This window comes from Strix aluco, chromosome 21 (assembly GCF_031877795.1).
Source record: "Strix aluco isolate bStrAlu1 chromosome 21, bStrAlu1.hap1, whole genome shotgun sequence".
NCBI classification, from domain to species: domain Eukaryota; kingdom Metazoa; phylum Chordata; class Aves; order Strigiformes; family Strigidae; genus Strix; species Strix aluco.
In genome coordinates this window covers 7,011,589-7,027,291 of record NC_133951.1, presented here as the reverse complement: position 1 = coordinate 7,027,291, position 15,703 = coordinate 7,011,589, and the positions used below count along the sequence as shown (strand labels likewise).

The 15,703-nt window shown below is 42.1% G+C and overlaps 1 long non-coding RNA gene across 1 annotated transcript in view; it reads left to right on the top strand.

The window, feature by feature from the left end:
• LOC141933021 (uncharacterized) overlaps positions 1 to 15,703 on the top strand; it is a 108,761-nt gene that overhangs the window by 55,253 nt on the left and 37,805 nt on the right. The gene's annotated exons all lie outside the window — the stretch shown is intronic.

The window sequence follows — 15,703 nt, the reverse complement described above, 5'->3', positions numbered from 1 at the left end:
GGTACCTGGCATTTAGCCAAGGTCAAACCACCACAGTCTATTTTGGCGCCCAACGTGGGGCGGGACAACGGCAGTTTTATATTAATTGTGCTATAGCTATAGCAGTTAGTAAGCGACAAGCTCTTGTGCTGGTCACGGGTTTGTTTATTGCTCTGCTTATCTTTATTTTGCTAAGCTCGGGAACATGCTGGAAGAAATTGGGAACATCATGAGTGGTTTTATTCTGCAAGCTCCCGAAGTACTTATTAATCCTTATGTTAGCTCTTTGATACTGTTCATTAATGCTATTCGCCTATTGTGGGCTGTGTGGAGCTCGTTAGGTTTTTGGTGTAAGAGAAAGCAAATTTTGGGTGAGAGAATACCAAAATGTGCCCTGAGGCGGCCTGTCCCTGGGTGGCAGGGGGAGTGGAAGGATTTGGGCAGATTCCTAGGACGGTTATCACCTCCTGTAGCCTGGGATCTTACCCCTGAACAGGCAAGCAACCCCGCAAAACTGACACAACACCTGATAGAAGGGTGCCTTGTCTATCCCGATGAAAATCAGCAACTCCTAGCGCTGTACTGGGGCCTGGCCTATGCTTATCGAGCTGCAGTTCAGTGCTCTCAAAGGACTGTGGTGGAAACGGGAACTCAAACAAAAACAATAACAGCAGAGATTGCCCCAGTAGTAAAAAAGAAACAGTGGACAAGGAGAACAACAGGTCCATACCCTCGATTAATAAGGGACGAAAAAGAGGAGGAAGAAGCGGGTCCTTCAGCAAAGGGGTCAGAAGAGGGAATAACAGAACTCAAACAGGAGGCAGAAACTACCCGGTCCCTGACATCATCAGAACTGCGAGATCTGCGGAAAGACTATAGCCGCCAGCCGGGTGAGCGGATTGCTGCCTGGCTGCTTCGATGCTGGGATAATGGGGCTGATGCTCAGCAGCTGGAAGGTAAGGAAGCCCAACAGCTGGGTTCCCTTGCTAGAGATCGAGGAATTGAAAGGGGAATTGGAAAAGAAACAGGAATTTGCAGTCTGTGGAGACGGCTCCTTTCAAGCGTTAAAGCAAGATATCCTTTCAAGGAAGATCTTACGGATAACTCCCCAGGGAAGTGGGCTACTGCGGATGAAGGTGTCCAGTACCTGAGAGAACTAGCAGTGCTGGAAGTCATCTATAGTGATCCAAATAATGATGAAGCCCCTAAAAATCCAGAGGATGTCCTGTGCACACGGGCCATGTGGAGGAAGGTGATTAAAGGTGCACCATCCTCGTATTCTGCGGGCTTGGCTGCGATGTACTATCCAGAAATGGATATGGGAGAAGGACTAAGATGTACGCCAACTGTGGAGGCAGTCTCTTCCTGGCTTCAGAACTTTGAAGAGAGTCTTGGAACCTCCTCATCTCTACGGGCAAGTGCCTTAGATGTCAGGAGCACCCCAAGAAATCGGTTCTCTTCCACCCCAGCCAGAGGGAAAGGGAAACCTAGGCGCATGACACGTGGCGAACTTTGGTTCTTCCTGCGTGACCAGGGGGAGGACATGAGGAAGTGGGATGGTCAACCCACCTTCAAATTGGAAGCTCGTGTACATGAATTGCGAGGAAAGACCCCTGCCAAGAAGACAACATCCAAGAAGGTTGTTAATGTAGCTGGCGTGAAACCGCAAGAAAGTAATCAGCGATCTCCCAGATACAGGAAGAATGAGATCACCTCCCTTGGCCCTGATGAAGGAGTTTCCGGCCTGGCACAGCAAGGGTCAGACAGTGAATACTCCGACCAAGAACAGGAATAGAGGGCCCCTGCCTCCAGCCAGGAGGAGGAAAGGGATGATCGGGTGTATTGGACAGTGTGGATTCGATGGCCTGGCACATCAAATCCACAGAAGTACCAGGCTTTAATCGATACCGGGGCACAGTGTACATTAATGCCATCAAGTTATAGAGGGGCAGAACCTATCTGGATCTCAGGAGTGACAGGCGGATGTCAAGAACTGTCAGTACTGGAGGCCGAGGTTAGCTTGACCGGGGATAAGTGGGAAAAACATCCCATTGTAACTGGCCCAGAAGCCCCTTGTATCTTGGGCATTGACTACCTCAAGAGGGGGTATTTCAAAGACCCAAAAGGATACCGATGGGCTTTTGGTGTGGCCAGTGTGAACACAGAGAAGGTCAAACAGTTGTCTAATCTGCCTGGCCTCTCAGGAGATCCTTTTGTTGTAGGACTGTTGCGAGTTAAAGAACAACAGGTGCCAATTGCCATGAGGACCGTGCACCGACGGCAGTATCGCACGAACCGAGACTCTCTGGCTCCCATCCAAGAACTGATCCGTCAACTGGAGACCCAAGGTGTCATCAGTAAGACACATTCGCCTTTTAATAGCCCAATATGGCCAGTGCGAAAGTCTGACGGAGGGTGGAGGTTGACAGTAGACTATCGTGGCCTGAACGAAGTGACGCCACCACTGAGTGCTGCTGTACCAGATATGTTAGAGCTCCAGTATGAGCTAGAGTCAAAGGCAGCCAAGTGGTACGCCACAATCGACATCGCCAATGCATTCTTTTCAATTCCTTTGGCAGAAGAGTGCAGGCCACAGTTTGCTTTCACGTGGAGGGGTGTCCAATATACCTGGAATCGACTACCCCAGGGGTGGAAGCACAGCCCCACTATTTGTCATGGACTAATTCAAACTGCACTGGAAAAGGGTGATGCCCCTGAACATCTACAGTACATCGATGACATCATTGTGTGGGGCAACAAGGCAGAAGAAGTGTTCAAGAAAGGACAAAAAGTAATTGAGATTCTTCTGAGAGCTGGGTTTGCCATAAAGAAAAGCAAGGTCAAGGGACCAGCACAGGAGATTCAGTTCTTGGGAATAAAATGGCAAGATGGACGCCGCCATGTGCCTATGGAGGTTGTCAACAAGATAGCAGCTATGTCTCCACCGACCAACAAGAAGGAAACACAAGCTTTCTTAGGACTTGTGGGATTTTGGAGGATGCACATTCCAGGTTACAGTCAGCTGGTGAGCCCTCTCTATCAAGTAACCCGAAAGAAGAACAATTTTGAGTGGGGTCTTGAGCAACAACAAGCCTTTGAGCACATCAAACAGGAGATAGCTCGGGCGGTAGCTCTTGGGCCTGTTCGGACAGGACCAGATGTGCAAAATGTACTTTACACATCAACTGGGGAGCATGGCCTCACATGGAGCCTCTGGCAGAAGGTAGCAGGTGAAACTCGGGGTCGACCATTAGGATTTTGGAGCCGGGGATATCGAGGATCAGAAGCCCACTACACTCCAACTGAAAAGGAGATTCTGGCAGCATATGAGGGGATTCGAGCCGCTTCCGAAGTTGTTGGTACAGAAGCACAGCTCCTCTTGGCACCGCGATTGCCTGTACTACATTGGATGTTCAAAGGAAACATCCCTTCTACACACCATGCAACCAGTGCTACCTGGAGTAAATGGGTAGCGTTAATCACGCAACGAGCTCGACTGGGAAAACCCAACCGTCCAGGAATCCTGGAAGAGATCATGGACTGGCCAGAAGGTAGAGATTTTGGAGCACTGCCTGAGGAGGTGGCTCGTGCCCAAGAAGCACCACCATATAACGAATTACCAGAAGATGAAAGGCGGTATGCTTTGTTTACTGATGGATCCTGTCGTGTGGTAGGAAACCATCGAAAGTGGAAAGCTGCTGTGTGGAGCCCCACAAGACAAGTCGTTGAGGCCACTGAAGGAGAGGGCGAGTCAAGTCAGTTTGCAGAAGTAAAAGCGATCCAACTAGCCCTAAAGATTGCTGAACGAGAAAAGTGGCCAGTACTGTATCTCTACACTGACTCCTGGATGGTGGCTAATGCCCTGTGGGGGTGGCTACAGGAGTGGAAGAAGACCAATTGGCAGCGCAGAGGTAAACCCATCTGGGCTGCTGCACTGTGGCAGGACATCGCTGCCCGAGTGGAAAACGTGGCTCTAAAGGTACGTCATGTAGATGCCCACGTGCCCAAAAGCCGTGCCACCGAAGAACATCAAAACAATGAGCAAGTAGACAAGGCTGCTAAAATTGAAGTAGCTCAGCTGGACCTGGACTGGGAGCGCAAGGGTGAGCTATTTGTAGCTCGATGGGCCCATGAAACATCCGGGCATCTCGGGAGAGATGCAACGTACAGATGGGCTCGTGATCGAGGGGTGGACCTGACCATGGAGGCCATCTCACAGGTCACGCATGAATGCGAAACATGTGCTGCAATCAAGCGAGCCACACGAGTAAAGTCTCCCTGGAACAGAGGGCGATGGCTGAGTTTTCGATATGGTGAGGCCTGGCAAATTGACTATATTGGACCATTGCCACGAACACGCCAAGGCAAGCGCTACATACTCACTATGGTGGAAGCAACTACTGGTTGGCTTGAGACGTACCCTGTAAATCATGCCACTGCCCGAAATACCATCTTAGGTCTTGAAAGGCAAATTTTATGGCGACATGGTACTCCTGAAAGAATCGAATCAGACAATGGAACCCATTTTCGAAATAATCTCATAAACTCCTGGGCAAAGAAACATGGCATTGAGTGGGTGTATCACATCCCTTATTACCCACAAGCGTCTGGAAAGATTGAAAGATACAATGGACTGTTGAAGACTATGTTGAGAGCATTGGACAATGGGGGATGGAAACACTGGGATATAAATTTAGCAGAAGCCACTTGGCTAATTAATACCAGAGGATCTGTTAACCGTCCTGGTCCTGCCCAAACAAAACCCCTTCATACTGTGGGAGGAGATAAGGTCCCTGTAGTACACACAGGGAAATGGCTGGGGAAGGCAGTATGGATTGCTCCTCCCTTGGGAAAAGGCAAGCCCACTCGTGGGATTGTTTTTGCTCAGGGACCTGGATGTACTTGGTGGGTAATGCGGGAGAATGGGGCTACTCAGTGTGTGCCTCAAGGAGATTTAACCTTGGGGGGGAAATAATCTGTGAGCTGAGTTGTATGTTACAGGAAGTGATGGAGGAAGTAGGAACGACGAAGAGTGAACCAGATACATGCGATGATGACCCAAACCTAGCCGGTGCTGGAGTCCAACAGTCAAACATACTGCTCCTGTCCTGAACATCCACCTTGACAGATGGCAGCCAAGTCACTGAACATCTAGAGGAGTGAAGAAAGCTTACGGAATGAATAAATGAGTGTTATGTGGGACCTGGGCATGACGTAAATGGTATGGAATAAGGGGTGGAGACTGTATCGGGTCTGGCTGAGCCAGAATTGGTTTTCCCCTGTAGCAGCCCTCATGGTGCTGTGTTTTATGCTGGGAGCTGGCAGGGTGTTGATAGCACACTGGTGTTGTGGCTACTGCTGAGTAGTGCTTACACAGCACCAAGGCTCTTTCTGACATTTCCCCCCCCCACAGTGGGACGGGGTGGGCAAGATCTTGGGAGGGGACACAACCAGGACAGCTGACCCGAACTGACCAAAGGGATATTCCATACCATATGACGTCTGCTCAGTATAAAGCTGGGAGAAAGGAGGAAGGGGGTGGGGTCACCCTTGGTCCTCCGAGGCAACCGCTACGCATATCAGAGCCCTGCTTCCTGAGAAGGCCCAACATCGCCTGTTAATGGGAAGTAGAGAATAAATCTGTTTTCTTTTTCTTGCTTCCGCGCGCGGACCTTTGCTTCGCTTTGCTTATATTAAAACTGCTGTTGTTTTACCCACAAGGGTTGTTTTGTTTTCCTATCTTATTTTCTTTCCCTTCTTTGCCCTATTGAGAAAAAAGGGGAAGGGGGGGGAAGTGATAGAGCGACTTGGTGGGTACCTGGCATTTAGCCAAGGTCAAACCACCACAGCAAGTTAACCTAATCTCTTATAAGAAGTCATGTAATGTTTGTGCTGCTGCTTTCTATAAGATCTGTTTCACCTCCCTGAGACAGGAATGTTACCATCTTTAAAGCTGATGTTCCAAAAATATCTGACTTTAGTAATGGTTTCTGTCACAGATGGTGACAGGAATGGCATTATGTCTCTGGCAGTACTGGAGGAGTTATTAGTACATGGAAAGTTAGCATTTTGAATGCTGCCTTCTACATGCAATGCTCGTTCTGAGTCTTCTGTGTCCTCTGTTGGAACTGCAGCAGTTACTGTGGCATCGCTCCCAGGTTCTGTTTTTCACGGTAATCCCTTCTCCAGGAGAGTTATTTTTGTATCCTAGTGGTGATTGTTAAAACAGTGGTATCATTTTTGTCTTGATGGTCATAGTTTTAGTAATTTAGTTTGGTTCACTAGAGCACTGACCCAAAAGGAAATTTCCTGTGGTCTCCAAAGGCAGATCTTGTGCTCATATTATATCCATATAAAAGTTTTGAGACCTTGCAAAAAGTAAATTCCTTCTGTCTTTTTAAAATCTCAGATATTCTCAGTATTGGGTAAAAAACCGCTTTTAACCTAGCAGTGTTTTGGGTCATAAGTTTAAACTGTTCTCCGAATGACATCTCAGTAGGATGTGTGAATTTTTCCTTCCTGAGGTTTAGCATCCTTTAAAGCCCTGTGTCTACTACATTGTTTACTCTCCAGAAAAAACTTCCTTGCTGTTTGGCTAAGACATGCTAACTAGAGCACTTCACCTTTCTTCCCAAGTTAATGGCACCTTGTGACTGGCAGCCTCATCCTTTTGAGTCAGGAGTGGTAACGGCTGGAGAAAGTAGTTACTGTAGGGAATATCACCCATTGCAACCCTGCTCTTTATCTCCTGACTGAAGCTCTGAGATTTAGGCTTGTTTCTTAATAGCTTTGCTGTAATCCACACTTGTCATTGTGATGTGTATCTAGGAGGCAGGTATTAAGTATTAATAAACCTGCTATTTAGCTTGGTTTTGCAAGGTAGAGAGAATTGAGATCCTTATTTGTCAAGGCATTTAAAAGCATGTTAAAAATCCCATTAAAATCAGTGCAACTACTCACATGCTTAAAGATAAGGCTTTATCAAGACTGAGACCACTGCTCAGTACTTGACAGAATATAGCCTAAATATATTGTCTCTGTATTTCCACACGCTCTAGATTTGCACATTAAATAAATCAGTCATCCTTACAAGATTACAGATAGTAATAAAGCATTTAGTATCGAAGTCTTCACTTTTTCATCTTACACAAGCATCATGAAATCTTAATGTTATTAGAGGTTAAATAATTTATGTTGCTTGCATAAGAGAAAATGGCATAGAGTGCCCATGGTCTGTGGGCTTGAATTTCTAGATGTCTCTTACTGACAAACTGCAACACGTATTTGGATCAGGAAAAAGTTTTTTCACACACACACGCCACACACACCCCCCCAAAAAAAAGCCAGACCAGAGGAAAATAACAATATAAATCAAGAAGACAATTCAAAGAGCAAACAGATATTGCTGCAGAAGTGCTCAGTTATTTTCTAAAGTGACATTGTTTTTCCCATGCAATAGTAGATTCATCAGTCATTAAGAATTACACAAGTACCTGTTTGTTCTTTCCTTTAAAAAAAATGTATTGCGTGCCAACTGAAATATATGTGAAGCAAGATTTAATGGTACACTCTACCATCAGCTAGTTTGAAAGATTTACAAGAGAAGTTCTCTCGCTTATTCAGGTAGAGATCTTACTGATTCTGTTTCAAGGTTGCAGTCATCAACAAGGAAGGCATTTAGACACAAGGGAAATGTAGCTTATAGATCTGCAGTTGGACTGAGAAATTCAGAAAGTCATATGAAATGTCTGAGAATAGCTGTCTAAGCAGGTAGTTTAAATCCCATAAACTCTGCAGCAGAGAAACGAAGAAAGGAGATAAGCCATTGCTGATGGGGTTTTAACTTGCTGATTCATTTCCTTGTGTAGTACTGGTTTGGACTTCTATTTATTTTATTTACTGACTTATTTTGAATGCATCCCTCCAGAAAATTATATTATGAAACAGCAATGCAGTGATTCATGTTAAATTCCATACAGGCCTATGATTTGGGTTTGGAACCAAATTTTCCAAGATCATGAACTTAGACAGAGTTCCAGTTCAGGGAGATCAATAATTAAAATATCAGGTTCGTCTCTGAACACTGAAGTTGAAATTAATCTTTTCTGCAAAGTACCACAAAAAGTCTTAAACCCACAAAATAAGGTAAATTAAGAGGAAAAAAAACCTGCAGAAAAGGAAACTTTCCTCTTAAAGCAGAAGAATCTCTTTGCTTCATTCATGGCTTGTGTGCATAATTTTAGTTTCTCACTTTCCAAACAAACAGCATTATCTGAGTTTTCACTCTAATATGTTTGGTTGGTTGTGATAAAGATAACACTTCCTGACCATACACTTGACTGCTACAAAATAACTAAAGCTAATAAATTTAAATAAGGAGAAAATTAATGATGTTATTTACTACTTCTCATTAAGGGCATTAAAACAGATGTGCATCAAGGAAAAAGAAAGATTAATTAATAGAGGTCATTAAGTGCAACATTTAAAATGAAATCAGTTTTTAAATATTTACTTGTGACTAGCTTATAATGGAATCATTAATTAAAAAAGTAACCAAAAAAAAAATCATGGCAAAAAAAGAAATTAAATTACAATAAACCTGATGATTTCCAGCAAATAAAAGTCTAAAGTGTAGGTCCTATCTGCTTAATAAATGTTCCACCAGAACAGTGTAGTGCAAGAATTTGAATGATGTGATTTTTAGAATTTAGTCGTCAGCTTCCCCACCTTTCTCACTGCTGTCTAAAGAGAAGGTATAATCCAAAGGCAAAGCAATATGCAGAGAGTTGTAGAGAGCTGCATGTTTAGAGGCCTGAAAATTCTTGAGAAATTACTTGATTGTGGTGACAGCCAATAGATGCTAGAAAATTGGCCTGCTGTGATGGAAAATGACTCAGTTAAGTAAAAGTGTTGCAAGATGATGCAGTAGGATAGAATCTTTACCTGATGTTGTAGCACCGTGTTTGGAATGGGCATCTGAGGGTCTGGCATTCTGGGGTATGCACCAAGAGGTTTCTGCTGATCACGTCTTGAATATAAACAGGTTCTACAGATGAAGGTACCAAACTTAAATGGCTTGTTCAAAGCTTTAAAGTGGTCTTCAGCAGCAGAGCTATGGAAAAACTGAGTACTGTTGGCTGCTGGTTGTTCTTTCATCTTCAGATCAGCTTTCTTTTTCTTTTTTGTCCACTCTCTAGTTAAAAAAAAAAAAAAAAAGTATATATTTATTCTAGTTGAATGGCTTTGCATTAAACAAGAAGGGGTTTATCTCTACGGTAGATGCCAGGATGGTTTTAGGAAGATATCAACCCTATCTTTTTATTATTAAGAACAACTTTCATGAGGGAAGTAGAATGAAGTTAAATTGTGGAATAGGTGAGTCTTCAGTGACCTTTTGATAGGTGGTTGCTAATAATAGCATTGTATGAACAAGTTGCTTTTTGATAGTTTGCAGGCAGTTGATAAAATAGATGTGGGCTGTAGGGGTTGTAACCTATATTCGAGTAGTAAAAGGAGCAACAACTCTTCTACGAGGCCTGCATTAGTTGTAGAAATCCAATTCGTTCTGTGAAGGTAAGTCTGCGATGTAACCAGAGAGTTTCAGGCTATTTTACAGTTTTCTGTTTATGTTTTTTTTCTTCCTCCCTGACCTTGGACAGGAGGTTGGGGTCAATAAAGTGCATTTCTCTTTTCCGCTATAAATACTTCAGCGTTGAGGAAGTTTGGTTGGTTGCTTGGGGTTTTTAAAACTCTTTGGTTGCATTTTTAAACTTTTCATTCTGTGCATGTTTTCCAATTTGACCTCTCAGAATTACAGTATTAAAATTTCCACAACAAATCATTTTTTTGATGTGGCAGTTGTAAACTCTTTATTACTGAGGCATTACACTTTAGCGATTAGCACTGGAAAATACACTCTCTTCCAGGTAAAGAGCGTCCCTACTCTTCTGTATTTATCTCTGTCTCTAACAATTAAATGCTGTCTAACTGCTTAACAGAAGCATTCCCGTCATGTTGTACCTGCTCCTTGTGAGCCCCATCACTGTCAATGTCACTTACTGCTGTGAGTTTTAAGCAAAGCCCAGGTTCATGAAAGCATCCCTGTCCCATACAGGCAGTAAGAATGGACTTGCATTTAAGCACAGAAGAACAATTTTATTTGAAATGTCTGAGACTTCCCACTAGATCAAACTCTCACAAATTATTAAGTATTTGGCTGAATTTTGTATCTAGTGAATGAGAGTACTACCTAAGGCTTCAGTGGTGCACAGCCAGGTACAACCTGATTAAGATGACAGGCAGAAGGACAACGTGCTGGTTGAGACTGTAAGATCACCTCGTTGTCTCTGTGAATTCCCCCTGGTGTCAAAAGCACCACGTCTTTCCATTGTGTTGGTGCAGTTTCAGCTGGAATGAAACAAGTCTCCGAGGCTTTGGCTATATATGTAGCTTATTTCTTCTTATTGGAGTGGGAATAAATGAAGGAATAGTTTTGGCAGGTAAGGGAACACCACTGAATGATAGTATAAGGGGGTAGATGGCTGGAGTTTGTTTTCATTTTCTTCCTTGAAAATGCGGATAGAGGTTAGTAGAAGCAAGGGAGCTTTTAAAAATAACATCTAATATGTGATTCTGTATACAGTCTCAAATACTTACAAAATATATATATAATTCAAAGTAAACAAAACCAACATGATTCACAATGTTCAATAACTGCAGTGCAAGGTCAATTAGCCTCAATACAAACTGCAAATACTTTCAGACATATAACAGACCCTCTAAAATTAACACAGCTCATGAGCAAATCAAGAAATGTAACTCACGTATACATGCTCACCAGCATAATTTCTGAGTCAGTTCCAAAACTTTCTGAAAAGTTTTGCACTTGGAAGCAGCAATAGCAGAAAAATAAGTCAATTATTTTGAGAGCGTGTGGTACCTTCCGTTGCTTTTCACACTCCAGTGCCTTGCCACTGTTTAAACCGTTGGGGCTGAGGCAAAGTGTGCTTCAGCTTTTGTCAGACCTTCAGAGCAAGCTAACAGGTGGCTTTTTCACCCGATCTTCATGCATTTTCTTCACTTGCACTCCAATTCCCAAATGTGGTTTTACCATTTCAGTTCTGATGAACTGCAATGCATAGTTTGCTAGATGCAGTGCAATGGCAATTACAGTAACTATTACAGTTCTTTTCCTGTGCTGAAATCTCAGGAATCTGAGAGCAAGTGCAGAAAATACATGCTTTTTGATGGTTTGTTGGCTGTATTGTCTGTGACTAGCCAACACGGTGCTTGAAAGAATGGGAGATTACTCTTTCAGTCTCAATTTTGGTCAGAAACCAATCATAGCAGAGAAGCATTTATGAGTGGATGAGCAGGCATCAATCTTTGTTAACAATTTATCAGTGATAAAAACAAAGTCCTAGTCACCGATTTTAGCCGAAATAATATTGAGATTGAAGTCTGCCACTGTGGAAATACAAAAGTAAAAAGAAATTAGTATTAACATTTAAATGGAGTGAAGAACATGCACGTAGGCATGACGTAGATCCATCAGCCATTGCAGTAAGCGTTAATTCAGCTTGCTGCAACACTTTGATAACTTGGATATAAGCCTGGTGCGGAAAATAACATGCACATCATTTTAACCCTGCCTGCTAAAATGTAATAGCAATTCTTTCCGCTAACTTAATCAACTGGTATCAAGTTATTAGATGCAGACTGCCAGGGTGGTGCGATGAGTAGGTCTGTTTCACAAACTGTTAAGTTTAAAAAATAAACACATTTCATGTCAACATCTATTGGAAATATCTAAAATGTTTTTTGAGCTATCACTTTTCTGTGTGATTATGAAGAGGTTTGTGGGTTTTTGTTCTGTTTTGGGCAGGAGGGGGTGGACTTCTGAATGTCCAGATTTCCATGAAAACAGGATTTCAGTCATTACCTAGGGAACAGAACACATCCATTATTCTATCCAGGATGAGCAAAGCTAAGGGGGTTGTTTATAGCATAGAGGAAATGAGAATAAGTGTGCAATGCTTTGATTTAGGGGCATGAGAGGAGGGGTTGGGGGTCTGAGGGCATATGTTATTTTGCAGAATTATTTCAGGGTACAGAGGAGGAGAGAAGCTATTCCAAACTGAGGCTCTAACTCTGTAGCACTAACTTCCACTCCAAATTTACTGCACAGTTCAACTGAATGTTTCACTGTGAAGATACCAACATGCTGGATCTTCATCTTCTTGAAGGCAGCAGAAGCACATGTCCACAAAGGCCAATGCCCATAGGAGGTGATTTATTTGGTGAGAGGAGGAAAGTAGCAGGCGAAAGAGAGAGGAAAAGGAAATCATGAATAATGTTGCCAGATTTTGCTCTCTAGGTCAAGTAATTACATGAAAGCCATGACTTTCTATTTTTCTAGCTGTATCTCTAATTATCTTTCTTCCATTTAAATATGTTTGTTTCCCTAACCATGAAAGCTGTAATCTGGAGTATAAAATTGTAAATTCATGGTACTGCTCAGAAACTAAAATAATGCATTTTCAGTGTTACCAAAAAAAAAAAAAAAATATATATCTTTTAGATAGAAACCTGACTTACAATGTTTTGAATACTCAGTTTGGCAACAGTGTGCCAACTTTAGGATGAGACACATTTTTGGAGGTTGAACCTATGAACCTAGAGCTGTGCCCCAGTTAACCCAGGAGTGTTCCCATTTAACCAGTGCCTGCTGAAACAGTCTCTGAGGACCTGCTTGTAGGAGATGTCCAGAATCTTTTGCTCTTTCAGTCTCAAAAGAAGGTATGCAAAGAAATGCTAAGTACCTCCCCAAACTGGTCTCTGAGACTGACTTCAAAAGACATCACTTAAAGGCCCTTCTGAAAAGCACTTGAGATGCAAAGGGTTGGGGCTAGCAGGAGGGAATAAGGCAGAGCAGGAGTGTGTGCAATGCGAAGAGAAACAGGAGCAGAAATACAGCTATGAGGGGAAATTTGAAAGTGAGAAGAAATAAAAGTGTGATCTTGCTAAGTCAAAGAAAAGAAGAGTCAATGAGGAGATCTGAGGATATCTATAGAATTCCTAATCTTCGAAGACTTTAAAAAATATTAAGGGTTTTTTTTAATCATTTATAACATTATATGGGACAGAGCAGATAAGAAAAAAAAAGGTATGTAAAAAAAAAAAAATCAAACAGCATCCAAGGTCCTTCTGAAAAGCAGCTCACCTCCCCCAGGTAAGAAGACAGGCTGAGTTGTATCATCTTGTGCAAGATGAATAAAATTTCAAAATTGAAGCCCGGCTCAGGGGCAATTTAGATCAGAAGGGCAGTTGTTTCCAATGTAAATTGTGAGACTGATACCTGTCAAGTGACACTGATGAGCACAGCCTCTTGGAGAAAAGCTGAACGCAGAACCAGAATGTTATAACAAAATATCCGCTTGGCACGCTAAACAAAGCTAAAGCTCTCATTAGCATGCCTACGCTTCCCTTTTGCCATTGACATTTCTGATCCCAAGGGAGTTATAATGAAACGATATACTGCAAACTGCCCCAATTTTGTTACTGTTTTTATTGCTAATGCTATTTGGAAGGAAATTGTGCTTGACCTTTAACTGGGTAAGTTTACAGTCAGGTCTCAAGGACCTGACAATTAGCAACTAATCAATAAAGAGTATCATTGGCTCAATAGTTCCTTTCCCTGCTAGGTTTAGACTTTTACTGATCTACAAATGTCTGTAGTTTAAGTTGGTCAAGGCCTTGAAGGTGTGGACATCAATGTAGAGGCAGAAAGCAATGCTGATGCTGCTCAGCTGCCCAGCTTGACTGTTCAGATACAGGTGGTATATGTTACTTTATGTTCTATTGACATCTTTTCATATGCCTTGGAGGAAAACAGGGCTTCCAGACTGTATTGATGCACTTATCCTCTGAAATCCGGGCTTGTGTTAGAGATACTGAATGTGAACGCTGAACCAATACTACATCTCACATTTTAAAATGAAAATTTGATTGTGGTAAATGATAAAAACTACTTCTGCATCATGCAAGCTGTTAATCACAATGTCATTGTGTTTGAAAAAGTATGATGAAAAGCACTGTGGGAACGTGAATAAAAATCTAGAGCCTAAGCTGACATGAACTCAATGAAAGTCTAGGGCATTTGGTGTTTTGCAGGCCCAAAATTCTGAATGGCTATGGTCTAGATTTCTCTGAGTTGATGTTTTGATGGTAACTGTCCCTGGAAAAAATCCTTCTACCTCAGAAGGTTTCTCCAATGACTGCAGAGCTTGCAAAAGGGACTCTACACTGCTCGTTCCAAACTGCATTGTAAGTAAAATGCCAGAAGTGCATTGGTGTAAGGAGGAGTTAGAAAAGTCTGTAGGAGACTCCCAGAAAACATCAACTGAAGATGTAAACGTGCCATGATGTCTTTACCCATCAGCCTGTTCTTATGCTAGTCTGTGGCTGACATTTAGGATTCCAGCTTTGACAGTTCAGCTTGTTTGGTGACAATGAGCTTATCCAGCTTTGGGGTTACAGTGTACGTCAAAGGAGACTGCTACAAAAGGAACACTCAAGGTGTATGTGGCAAGCTAAGCGAGGGCTATCTAATGGCTTGTGAGAATAAGTAGAATTGTCTTTAAATTACCTGGTTCAAGCCGCTACCAAAACCTTTCTGCACTAGGAAAATGTCCTTTCTCTCCCATGAGGTCTCATATGTGAAGCCAGGTTTGATAGATTGTTGTTTATTGGTTTTAAGCTAAACCATAATTGAACATGGTGTATTGCAGTTTTAGATGAGAGGTCAATCTAATTGCCAAGTAATTGTCTGAAAATTACATGAACAATAAAACATAAAGTTGTACACCTGGTAACATAGTGTCAGGCTGGTAAGAAATGTTTTTGCATTTAATTGACATTTAACAAAATAATTATAAGTCCTTCAGGATAATTAGAATACACACACTGTATTTGCAAAGTGCTTAAAATATTAGTTGACCTTTAGTAAGTGCGCTAATAACAAATATATAATTTGCTATTATGCCAATTAAATACCTGTGTATTTCATTCAGATATTTAAAGGTAAAGGTTAAATCATGTTAAATCATTACCTTGTCAGGATGGGCATTTTGTGCTGATGTGTTTCTTCCAGAGAAAGCGTGCAAAATATCTTGTGAAATGCCCCAGGGATCTTACTGATCTGTTTTTGAGTTTACAGCAGGGATTTTAAAATCTTGGACTCCTGTGAGTTGCACTCATAAGACTCATTCCCAAGATGCATAGTTCTGAAGAGATGATCCTTCTTGCCCCTCTCTTTTGTCTCCCTAAGAAAATTAGTGAATTTATGTTGAAGTGTGTGTGTCTGTGCTGAATGGTGATTCTCCAGCAGTATCTCCCCTAATCTTCCAACATCCAGAGAAATATGAGGTGACTGCAAAATTACCTTGGATATAAGGCCTCTTTCACCAAAGAGATTAATATCTTCTCCTGAGATAGAAGGATCATGATGTTTTATATATGTTAACAAGCTAATACAATACTGGGTAGTGTGGAATTAAAAAAATATTTGCATAGTAATATGCTTTCCTATAACACTTGGTGCAGACCTCAAAGGTAAGATGTGAAAATGGTTGGCATGTGCAAAAAAAAGTTGTAGATTCTCTGACAAATTCAGTGAATTGGCTAAAAACAAGAAAAAGAGATGAAGTATTATTTTTATTTCTGC